This window comes from Eulemur rufifrons, chromosome 12 (assembly GCF_041146395.1).
Source record: "Eulemur rufifrons isolate Redbay chromosome 12, OSU_ERuf_1, whole genome shotgun sequence".
Classification (NCBI taxonomy): Eukaryota; Metazoa; Chordata; class Mammalia; order Primates; family Lemuridae; genus Eulemur; species Eulemur rufifrons.
The window spans coordinates 5,700,473-5,713,297 of NC_090994.1; positions in this window are offsets into that span (position 1 = coordinate 5,700,473).

The window sequence follows — 12,825 nt, forward strand, 5'->3', positions numbered from 1 at the left end:
TGTTCATTTCTATTGATTGGGTATATATGGCTTTTGTTTTTAAATATGCTATAATGACCAGATAGTTTTTTGGGGAGGAATATTTAAATGTGCAAATTTATTTTTACAAAGTAAGCTTACTATTAATAAATAGCACTATGCCTTATTTAGTTTCAAAATTTCAGGTGATGTTACCTCCCGTCTCACGCACAAACCAGCTAGCTACCCTCGGAGATAGTGGCACTGTTCCGAGTTGTGTGCGATAACTTGTATATGTCTGTCACAAAGAAGAAAAGTGGAAGAGACAGATTGGCACTGGAGAGGAGTTTTATTGGTTTGTTCATTTGTTTTTCATGCCCTGTCAAAGCTCTATCTCTTCTGTACCAGTGTGCAGTTCATCAGTTACTTAAGAAGCTCTGCTTAGAAACCCAAATTACCTGGAAACCTATTTTCAATTTATTTCTACGGGGATTTATCACCCGTTATGGGTTGAATTGTATATGTTCAAAGTCCTGACCCCAAGAACCTCAGAATGTGACCTTATTTGGAAATAGGATTGTTGCAAATGCAATTACTGAAAGTGAGGTCATAAGGATGGGCCTTAATCTGATGTGACTGGTGGCTTTATAAAAAGGGGAAATTTGGACACACACAGGGAGAATGCCATGTGGAGACAAAGGCAAAGATTGGGATGATTCTTCTAGGAGCCACGCAATGCCAAAGATTCGTGGCAAGCAACCAAAAGCTAGACAGAACATGAACAGCCTCAGGAGAAACCAAACCTGCCAACACCTTGATCTTGGACTTCTAGCCTCCAGAATTGTGGGATGATACATTTCTGTTGTTTAAGCTAGCCAGTTAATTAGGGAAGCCTTAGCTTACTAATACGTCAGCCTTCATAACTCGGTACCCTAGTCATTACCTATTTGTCTGATCTTTAACTTGCCTCCTAACTTGGGCTTCACTATTGGCTCTTAAAGCTGTGCTACCTTGGATAAGTGACTCAACCTCTCTAAGCTTCAGTGTCCTCATTTATGCAATTAGAATAATAATCATATCTACATCATAGGATTGTTGTAAGAATTAAATAAAATCTACATATAAAGAACTTTTTAAAGTATCTCTAAATAATTTTTTTAAATAAATACTATTATTGTCATACACTAGGTTACAGCCTCAACAAATTCCAAAAACCAGAACGTGTACAAGCCACTTTATCTGGGGCACAAAAATATACACAAAATAAGTAAACCAAAATAAATTCTCTTTAATAACAAATGTGAAAAGGAAAATAAAAATGGTGGTTATAGACTACTGGAAAATAAGGATATCGTGACGTTCAATCTTGTGGATGCCATCACCAAAGAATTCTTAGACAAAAATGTATAGCTTTTAAATGCTCCTGTTTTTAATCAAGGACTATTAAAATAAATAAGCAAATCAAGTATAAAGAGGAGCCACAAAAAGCAACAAAGGAACCCTAAGAAAGCAGGATGAAGAAAATGATAATGACTGTGGCAGTTAATTTTGTGGATCAACTTGACTGGGCCATGGGGTGCCCAGATATTTGGTGAGACACTATCTCTGTGTGTGTCTCTGAGGGTGGCTGAAAGGCACCTTTATTCGGCTACTATAAATTTTTCAGATGTGACAAAAATAAACTTTATTTTTTAAGGATCTTTAGATAGATATCAGTTGGCAGATACTAAGACAAGCCCCACGAGTAGAACAGAGGTAAATGGCAATTAGTTGTTTTGCAATGGTCGTGCTCAGAAAGCCTAGTGTTTGTTTCAGCTTTGCACGTCCTATATAATGATATAGTATATCTGCAACCACACACATTTAGAGACCGTAATTATAGCAATGTTCTGCTTCACTCTCTTATTTTCTAAGCTTAGTTAAAAGCTGAAGCTAAGTGGAGTCGGAGTCTACCAGTTTATTCTACAAATTTATCCTGGTTAGAGATCAAATTACAAAAACAGTAATGCTTTTAAGAAGAATTGAAACTGCTGTGTTTTTCATCCCTTGAGAGTTTGATGCCAACTAAAGTAGAAAGCAGAAAAAAGGTTGTTTTTTTTTTTTTTTATCGGGTTTTTGTTACCATTCAAGGAAGCAGGTTGATCATGTCTTTTAGTTTCTTTTAATGCTATTCTGCTTATAATTAAGGATGGATGGGTGTCCGATTGGCTGTTTTTGTACATTTCGTACCCTTTGTAAAAATATTTTGGGTTCAGGGGGACTCAGAATTTGCCTTATCCTAAATATGCTTTCATTTCGTTTTTAAGTGACTGTGTAAACATTTATATCATTTTTAGATTTATTGACACTTATCTCATCAAAACCTTTCACCGCATGACTTCGGATGGACTAAAATAAAGCCAAGCACTCTTGCTTGTTAAAGACACTGGATTCCAGAATCTCACTGCAGATTCTACCACATGCTTTCTCCTTAGAAGCCATAAAGTCACGTTTTACCAAAAACATCACTGCATTTTAAAATCCACTGGGTGTTCATTCCATCTGAAGTTCACTGAGCTATCCAAACACTGTAGATGCACCGAGCCCAAGCCGTCCCACCCTGCATGGTTTTTGGCCCCATGAAAATTCTATGATGGAAGCCCAGCATACCTGAAACTCACCATTTTCCCTTGCAAATCTGTTTCTCTCTTTCAAAGTCCATTTGCTCAGAACCTGACAGCCAGCCTGGATCCCTGAGCTCACTCACACCCCCTGACACGCCCAATGCTATTCATTCCACCTCCAGCTTCCTAATTTGTTTCACACTGTAACTCTCTCAGCCGATACAGCACTATTTCTGGTCCATATTTGTGCAAAACTTCCTAGAACTAGTCAATCGGCTCCTAGTCTTGCTCTTCCCCAACCCGGTGTGGGAAGCCAGAGGGACCTTCTAGAGCGAAAATAGGATCATCCAAATCCCCTTCTCAGAACCTTTCAATCATCTCCCATTGCTCTCAGATACGGTTCAAAGTTCTGGGTGGATTTTACCAGGCACTAGGGGGCTTCCTCTTCAGCCTCCTTCCTACCCCTCCCTGCCTTTCACTGCATAAAGCAAAAGACTTTCTTCAGTGGCGTGTTTCTTTCCTCCAGGATTTTGCTTTAACTAGTCCCTGTACTAGGAACAGCCCCCAGGATCTCTCTCTGAAAAAGTCTTGCACATTCCTTTGAACTTGGCTGTAAGGTCACTTTCTCTCCGAGGCCTTCTTATGCTAAGTTAATTATTGCTGCAATGTACTGGCTAGCAAAGCATCCCAGTGTACCCCCTTGGCACTCAGCTAGCTTGTTTAATTGTTTGTCTCCCTGTTAGAACTTCAGTTATGTGAGGACAGTGACTATGCCTCTTTGGCCTAGTTTTGTGTTCAGCCAGCCCAGCACCAGGCCCCTAGAAGGCAATCAGGGATTATTGGTTGAATGAATATTAAGTCATTAAATTCTATCCATGATTTAAAACATATTAGCATTTTTTTTTCTTCTTTCATATGAAACAGATTTAACATTTGGTCGAAAGAATTCTGTTTAGCTTAATAATGTATTGAATGCTTTGTTGCGTCCCAGGCACTGTTCTAAATACAATCAGTTCTGCCATAAGGTCATATTTGCATTGCAAAAAATCACCAAACTATGAAAAATCATGGTATTAAAAAACCTTATGAAAAAAATGGGGTTGGGACACAAAACTCAAAAACTTCATCAGTGACATGTGAAAAAAGATAGGAAACCAATAAAAATGGTAGCATACTTCTACATATATTGAATGGTTAAGAAATATTAATGCATAAATACGTCCATAAATGTGGCACTTTACCTTTAACAAAGGCCTGAAGTTTGCTTGTAGAGTTGGGCTTCAGAAGGGCTGTACCTCGTGAATGACTTTGAAGTGCTGGAAGGATGATCATCTAAAATGGGAAGGAAAATTGAAACACCAGATGTGGCTCCTGACACGTGCAGTAAACGAGGCAGATGGCAGCTGTTTGAGAGGGCATGTGTGTCCTATATGTGTGTACATGTGTACAAGTCTTTGCATGCACACATTTTGTGTATTCCTGCATAGCTCCACTCAGCTAAATGCAGTATCCATTGCTCATCTAGCATTTCTCATGGATAAAATTACGTGCACACCAATGTAAAATGCAAGGGAACGCTCAAATTTTTGCCTAACATATTAATCACGTGGGGCCAAATTGCCATTTTCAAAACAAATATTATAGCAGAACTGGTAGGAACCTAAATTTTTAAATTTATAATTGTGACACAAATCCAAAAAGGTTGGTACTATATTTATCTCCATCTTATAGATGAGGAAGTGGAGGTATAGAAAGTTGAACTAACTTGCTCAAGATACACATTTAGTAATTAACAGAGACCAGATTAGAGCACAGGCAACGTCTTCCACATCCCTGGCTTGTGCCACTATGCTATGTCACTGTAGCTGTCAACAGTCTTTATTAGAACTTACGTTTCATTTGTGTTGGACAGCACTTTCCTGACTTCTCCACAACTAACATCCAAAAGGAGAATGAAGAATTCACTAACTCATGTACTTCTCTACGTATCTGAAGTTCTGGGGTTATTTGGTCCCACTCACTGACGTCATGGGATGTAGGAAAGAGGGTATGTTTTGAGTCAGACAGGTGTTAAATCCTGGCTCTTTTACGGTCTTGGAAGCCAAGGCAAGTCAACCACAATGAGTTTATTTTCCTATCTGTTAAATGGGAATGTTAATTCATACCTTCAAGTGTTTGTGCAGAGTAGAGAGATATCTAGGTGAAAGGATAATAAAGTTTCCCCAGCCTTCCTCGACACCTTGTTCATAACAGAAATTCCACTTGTAATGATTAGGATTCAGGGGATGGTCGATTAATATTGTCTTCTTCATAAAGTATGCATAACATACCAGGTCTCTAGAAACTTCCTTTAAATAAATTTTTCAGATTACTTTTCTCCAAGAGAGAGTACTATAAAAGCACTAAGTGGCTTGCAAGGAAGAATGCAATAAATGAGAATAGATGCAGAAAGATGACCAAGTTTTCTTCCCTCTTCATAACTTGCCCTAGAGCTGGTTATATTTGTAGTTTCAGTATAGCTTCCAGTTCACACAGAAGCCAAAGGAATACAGGAGGTGCAAATACAATGCCAACATCATCATTTCCATAACACAACAGCATTACAACTTTTTCAACACAGTTGTACACCAGTTACCTGATTTACCCTGACAAATGTGCTGAATGGGTTGTATCAATATTCCTATTTAACAGATGGGAAATCTCAAGCGCAGATCTTAGGTTAATGGATTTTCAAATAACTTAGAACTAGTTAGTGACAGTGTCAGGACCTGAAACTAGACCAGATACCTGTCTCCAATTCCAACAGCAATTTCAATTATTCTACAGTTTCTTCACAAAAGAAGAATGATGTGCTATTAAATTACTCATTGGTTCAGAATCCTTTGAGCAAGTATCTAAAATATGCAAGTGCTGTAGTAGCTGTAGGAATGTGCGGTGACTCCTAGGTGGCATGCACCCTTGGCTGGTTACTGCCACCAAGTGCTGAGGGAAGGGGCCCCCTCCTTCCTAGAGCAGTGGAGAGTGGAGAGGTCTGGGCAGGAATCACAGGATGTGTGAGATGGATGGTGACCCTGCACAGAAGTTCACTTTCCGGAAAAACTGAGAAGACATCAACCCAACACAGAAGTCAGCTTCTGGGGAGATTATCACTGTAAGGAGTCAGGTATTGGGAGGATAATTGGCTCAAGGATAGAAAGTACAACCTGAGTCACAAATAAGGCAGAAGAGACAGTGTCGGAGCTTGAACACAGGACTAAGCGCGAAAGCAGGATGACTGGATGTTGGGCACCTTAGAGCAGGGCAAGTCCCTGCCTGACCTTGGTGACCCAGTTCTTTCTCCCTTTCTTGCTTGTGGTTCTCAAAAATAACTACACAATGTGTTAAGGAGAGACAGCAACATCCTGAAATAAGGAAGAACTGACCCAAACAGCCTGGGCTCTGTTCCTGTCACTTCTAAAACAGGATCTCCTACAACACCTTAGCCCAGCAAATCCAGGCGCCCCTGGGGTATAAAACCCGGGGTGGGCCACTTCCCTGGGCCCCTCAGCTTTGGTGCAAGTGGGACACACACAGCTGGGGTTCCATCTAGCCCGGGCAGCTTTCCTGAGCTGGGCAGGACCAGCTCGGCATGGGTCCTCGGCTTCTATTGTCCCTTGATATGTGTCTGTGAGTAATAAAGTCCCTTCGTTCAACCTGTTGTGCACGTGTCCTGTCTCACTGCACTTGGACAAGTAATAGAAACTGCAGCCCACGATGCAGGGGGCTGACGTGGTGACCTGGGCACAGTGAACCTGCTTCACACTTAGGGGCTGTTAATTCCCCCCGGTATTAAACTGATCTTCTAGCTCAGTGGTTCTCCACATTTAAAAATCATCTGCATATAAAAAATTACCTAGGAATGTTTTAAAAATAATGCTCAGTCCCGACCTGCCAGGGCTGAGAACCCCTTAGGTCAAAGCTAAACCTGCAAACAAGAAACACACGGCTACACAGGTGGGCAGCCGAGTGACGTGGGGCCCTGGCAGGCCCTCGGCGCTTTCACAGCCGCTTGGACTACTGGCTGGCCTTGAGTTCCCTACTGGCCCCCAAATCCTGTGAACTTGGGGTCAGTTAGACCGCACTGAGGAGAGAACGAGTCCGAGTCCTGGCACATTACGATGGGTGTGAAGGTATTTTTATGATCTCCTGAAACCATATTTCATATCATGAATGAACTTAAGGACTGTGCCCAAAATTTTATTTTTGTGAATTCTAAAATATTCTCGTCTCAGAACAACAAAATCAGTGTTAGAAAACCTGCTAAGTAGGTGAAGAGGTATCAGACGCCTGGAAGAATTTTAAGAATTGTGATAGTATACCCTTTGCACGATGAGTACAAAATAGAAAAGTTGATCAAAATGTAATTATTTTCTATGACGGTTTAAAAGATTATGAATCGAGGTGAGCTCATGACACCAGGTTAACAGGGTAACTGTCAAAGAATGTGCTGGAGATTACTCAACTTTTCTATTCAGCAAAATGAGGTGGGCAGAGAACAGTGTTTTCCAATGTGTATTTCATTAAATATCAATTTCTTAAAATTGTGTGGGAATTGCTAGGTGAAATAAAATTAGATAGGTTTCTTTACCGTTGGGTTTTTTTTTTTAGTCTTTATTATTAAGATGAAGTCTCTATATTAAGAAGGAGATGACAATAACTGCTTCTAAAATCTCTCTCTCTGTCTCTCTATTTGTGCTTCAAAAATAAGAAGTCTCAGCACAGAGGATTGAGGAAAATGAGAAATAATTAATTCCATCTTTTTCAAAACCGCTTCCACCCATTCAAATGTTCGAGTATACTTCTCTGCCCTAGGTAATTTTTCTTGCCACAAAGTTGTGGACTTCAGCTTTTCATCTGCATCTCAAAGTAACAAACTTATACATACTGTAACATAAATGAATAAGCTATTTATGCATATCCAAAGAACCAGCCTCTCTGTGGCTGATGCAAATAACTCAAGCACCTTTTCCCCTGTGATTGTGAGCTCCTGGGTTTTAGACTCAGACATATCTGGGTTCCTTGTGGCTACCCAATAGCTGATTTTTAGATGCTGTTTATCATTATTTTTCTATGAAGTATGATACTTCCTATCTCCAATATGCCATCTCTGTCCTCCTCTCAGCTTTTGAACAGGTGCGATGCAATTTAAAAATCACCCTGAATAGTAAAATGGACAAATGAGTTTTCTGTGAGCGTGAAAAGCAAATTGGGTAAATGGACTAGCCTAGCCTGGGAACCAGAACTTCAATGAATTTTCTAGCTTCAAATAGAACTAATGCTATTTCACAGAAAGTTATTCTTCTCCATTCCATTTTGGTTGTGTGAGTCCTGAATTTAAAATTAGCATGAAAAAGCACTTTCTTGTAGATAGATTCCTGCTTCAGGCTGCATTAAGGCTGCAAAAGCTTTGTTTCAGCGAAGTGCCAACCACATAAAAGTACCACCCTCCGGGTCAAAGAACGTTCCTTTCTTCCTTGCAGTCATCTGACTGTTGGGTGCTCCCGAAACTACCAGGGAAAAGAAATCTTTTCTCTTCTTTCCAGGGAAAAGGAAATTCTAGAATAAAGAGTAACCATTTAAATAATGACCTGTAAATCTTCTCATTAAAATTGGAGGGCAGAGTCCTTTGAGGGAGGGATTGCAGACTTGGGCCACTGTTCAGTTTGCTGCTTCCTGGAGCCCTGCAGGAAAATCTGGCCTCTCCAAGGCAAGGAGGTGACAACCCTTGCCAGTGTGACCAAGGGGCAGGACTGAGTGTTTTCTTATCCACATGTCTGTCCAGAATGCACCTAAAGCCTCTCAAAAAGCTATAAAAGAAGAACTGTATAAATATACAAATAGAAATTAATGAAACAGAAAGCCAGTCGCATTGATAAATAAACCCAAGGGCTCATTCTTTGAAGAGACTAAGAAAACACAAACAGTGGGGCTCATCACAGTCTTTGATCAAGTACTGCCTCCTCAGAGAGACCTTCTCTGACTTTCCTAAATTAGTTCCTCCTGTTTGTGTCCCTTGTTCTTTCCCTTGCTTTATTTTCTTCATAGTGCTACAATGCTGTTGTAGATATACCTGTGACTTTTCAATTGTACCTCCCTGCTCTGCAGTATGATCTCAAAAATGAAGGGGACTTTCTCTGTCTCATTCACAAAGATACCCTTGTCACCTAATAATTACCAGGTATGGAATATAGCAGGAGCTCAATAATTATTGTTGACCAGATGGATAATAAGAAAAAGAAAACATAAGTGCTAAACAGTAAACATGAGAAAGGAGATAGGTAGATAAAAATTTACCCAATTTTTCTAAGATCAGATATATGACAGATAGATAAATATGTCAAAGGATATCTATATAAATACATAGCTATACAGCTATCTAATGTCTATGTCTCTCTATACATGATCTCAGAAAAATTGGATACATTGGAAAAATTAGACAATATTCTTTTAAATATATAGACCTGTATCTATCTATCTATCTATATATATATGATCTTGCAAAAATTGCATAAAGGTTTGAAAACCTAAACATGCTAGTTACATCTTATATTCGTAAGTCCCAAATAAATTAAATATGCTAATGTTAAACAAAAAACTAGGATAAAATATACATGACTGTATAATCATGGATCTTGAGCTGGGAAAAGCCTGTGCTAAGATTTACCTACAAGGACATTAAGAACAATGTTGCTTATAATGGCCCTAAATTAGAAACAAAGTAAGCATGTAGCCACTTCAAATTCATTAAACAAATCATGATTTATCTGTATGATTTTATTTGAATCAGCCATTTATACAGGTGATTTATACAGCCATTAAAAACAATTGTGGCCTAGGTGTTAGATGATATTGAGGGACTACTGCAGTACCACCCCCTTATTCATGGGAGGATACGTTCCAAGGTCCCCAATAGATGCCTGAAACTGCAAATAGTACCACACCCTATATATACACTATATTTTTCCTACACACACATAGATATGAAAAAGTATAATTTAGAAATTAGGCAAGGTAAGAGATTAATAGCTAATAAAATAGAACAATTATTAAAATATACTATAATAGAAGTTATATCAATGTGGTCTCTTTCCCTCTCTCTCTCAAAATATCTTATTTTACCGTACTCCCTTATTTTTGGACCACGGTTGACGTTAGGTAACTGAAACCATGGAAAGCAAAAACCACAAATAAGGGGGCAGGAGCTACTGTATCGATTTTGTTAAGGGTGACAACGGACTGTGCTTATGTATTTTTTAAAGTTCTTATCTGTTAGAGATGCATTCAGAAATAGGTGAAATTATATCTTGTCTTCACTTGGATCACTTTAAAATATTCCACATTCTCCCCCTTGAAAAAAAAAATGTGTGGGTAAGACAAATGGAAAAACAAAATCCCGATTGAGGGGTTGCTACTGTGTGACTCTGGGCAAGTTACTTAACCTCTCTGAGCTGCAGACCCCATGTGACATGGGATAATAACAGAAGCTAGTTCTTCCGTGGTTGTGGGAGTTAAATAAGACAATGCAGCTGTCAGGCTTTCCACAGTGTCTGGCAGAGTCAAGTGCCTCCCAAGAATCTGGGATAGCGAGAAGTTGCAGAGAGCACTCAGTGGGGCATGCGCAGAACTGAGCAGCCCTTCAGCCTGCGTTACTACTCTGGCTGTGGAATGTTAGCTCCCTTTTCCAACAGAGGCCTGAACCTTGATGGCGCAGAGTTCGTGGGGCTTGGGTAAGATCTAACACGGGAGGGAGGACACCTGGCTGCAGGGAGAGAGCCAGATAACAGCACAGGGAGATACTTAGTGGGTAGGAGTATATTTAATAGAGGAGAAGAAAAATGCTTCTTGCAAAATTTTGCCTGTGACAACGGAAGAATAAGCTTCCCCTGTTGCCCGTGGTAACTCAAAAGGTGGTAGCAACGGGGCAGGAATGCCACTGACTGCAGAGCCTGCTCTCTAAGCCACTGGCTCCTCCCTGGAAGCTTCTATGCACTCTTGGTTTTCCTTCCTGAAAACCATTTTCATTTAAGCAGGACTTTACTGCTGAGTGCAAAAGACAGACTTGTACAAAAATTAACCACTGTGGGCTCTCTAGCTTGCAGTTAACTCTTGGCCAAGAGGGAAGCCCTATGGCACACATCCCTCCAGGGTCCTGCAGGGAAATTTGTCCTGAAGTTATTTTCCAGCTGAAGTGAACATTTTGAGTCCTTCCTTTTCCTCGGGGGCATGGCTTAATCAATGACAAGAATTACAGGGTGGAATGGGAAGATCAATGAAGGGTAGGGAAAAAAAAAAAACCATTTTGGCTGTGCTTCAAATTAGACTTAATAAAACTCAAAGTGCAGCAGATAAGCAGAGCATAAGAGTCCAAATTACTCTTTTTTTATCTGAAACATTTAAACAGTACCCAAAGGATTGGGTGCTAGACAGACAGCTGTAGTTTCTAATGTAGGCTTTAAAGTAAGACACACTGGGGAAAAGATTTGGTTCTTTTAGTTCAACGTGGTTATGTGATATTCTCAGCAGGAGATCACTATTTCTTTTGTGAATGAATACTGCCAACTCAACCCAACTGCCTGCCATAGAAGCAACACTGCACAGATTCTTTGTTTCAGTCATTTCTTCATTTGGGCACATTTTTTAAAAAAATAAGAGCGAAAGTTTAATTTTACAAATAACGTGAGAATGTGGATTTCAAGGCTGTTATTTTGTCTCTGGTCTCCACGTTCCCTGCTATTTCAGCTGCATCCTTATTCTGTAGGGCTGAGTAACAAGGACTCTGGGAAAATCCTGTACAAGGAAATTGATGCTGGAAAACGTGACCATCCAGAAATATTGGGGTTGAGTCTTGGACAACAGAATCCAGGGTGGTATATTACTCTGCTTGGCCTGCTGCAACAATGTAGCACAAACCATGTGGTTTAAACAGCAGCAATTTTCTCATAGTTCTGGAGGCTGGAAGGTGCTAGCAGGGGCGATTTATTCTGAGGCCTCTCTCATTGGCTTGTAGAAGGCCAACTTCTCTTTGAAAGACTCCAAACTCAAAGTTAATAAAAACAAACAATCCAATGAGAAAATGGGCAAAAGATATAAACAGATGTTTTGTCTAAGAGGATATATGGATGGAAATGAACCCATGGAAAGAGTTCAGCATCACTAGTCATTAGGAAAATGTAACGTAAGACCATGATGAGGTATCATTACACATCTACCAGAATGTCTAAAATAAAAAATAATGATAACACCAAATGCTGATGAGGATGCAGAAAAATTGGACCACTCATATCTTGCTGGTCGAAATGTAAAATGATACAGTCACTCTGGAAAATAGCATAACAGTGTAGTTATAAAAAGCAAACATCCTCTTACCATATGACCTAACATTGTACTCTTGGGCATTTATTCCATAGAAATGAATATCATGTTGTAAACCTCAAATATACACAACAAAATTTATTTTATTAAAAAATGTGTTCACACAAAAACCTGTATAAGAATGTTTACAGCACCTTTATTTATAATAGCCAAAAGTTGGAAACAACAATGTCCCTCAGTAGGTGAATGATTAAACAGATTTTGATACATCCATACCATGGAATACTATGATACACTAAATAGTATAAAATACTATTGAAAAAGGAATGAACTATTGACGTACCTAACAACTTGAACGAATTGCAAGGGAATCATGCTGAGTGAAAAAAAGCTATTTTTAAAAGGTCACAAACTGTGTGATTCCATTTATGTAATGCTCTCGAAATGACAACATTGCAGAGATGGAAACCAGGTTAGTGACTGCCTGGGTTCAGGGATGGCTGGTGACAGAGGGGTGGGTGTACCTAACTATCAAAGGATAGCATGAGGGAACATTGCAGTGATGGAATAGTTCTGTATTTTGATTGTGGTGGTGTTTACATGAATGCAAGTGGATGAAATGATGTGGAACTATATACTTACTGATTTGGTCTTGAGCATTGACTATTCTCATGCCCAGGCTTGTGCATCAACTTAGCCCATCCAAGTTCTCACCTTACTTAAGCAAATGTCATCCCAAATACTTTGTTGGCAATGACCTGTTGAAAAGACAAGCTCCATCCTTTATATATAGCACAAATTGGAGAGACTTTATTATGGTTATAGTGAACACTGACTAATACACAGGCTGCAACTTTGAGGGAATAAACAATGTCAGCAAGGATCTGACGCTGAGTAGACCAAATAATGGTGA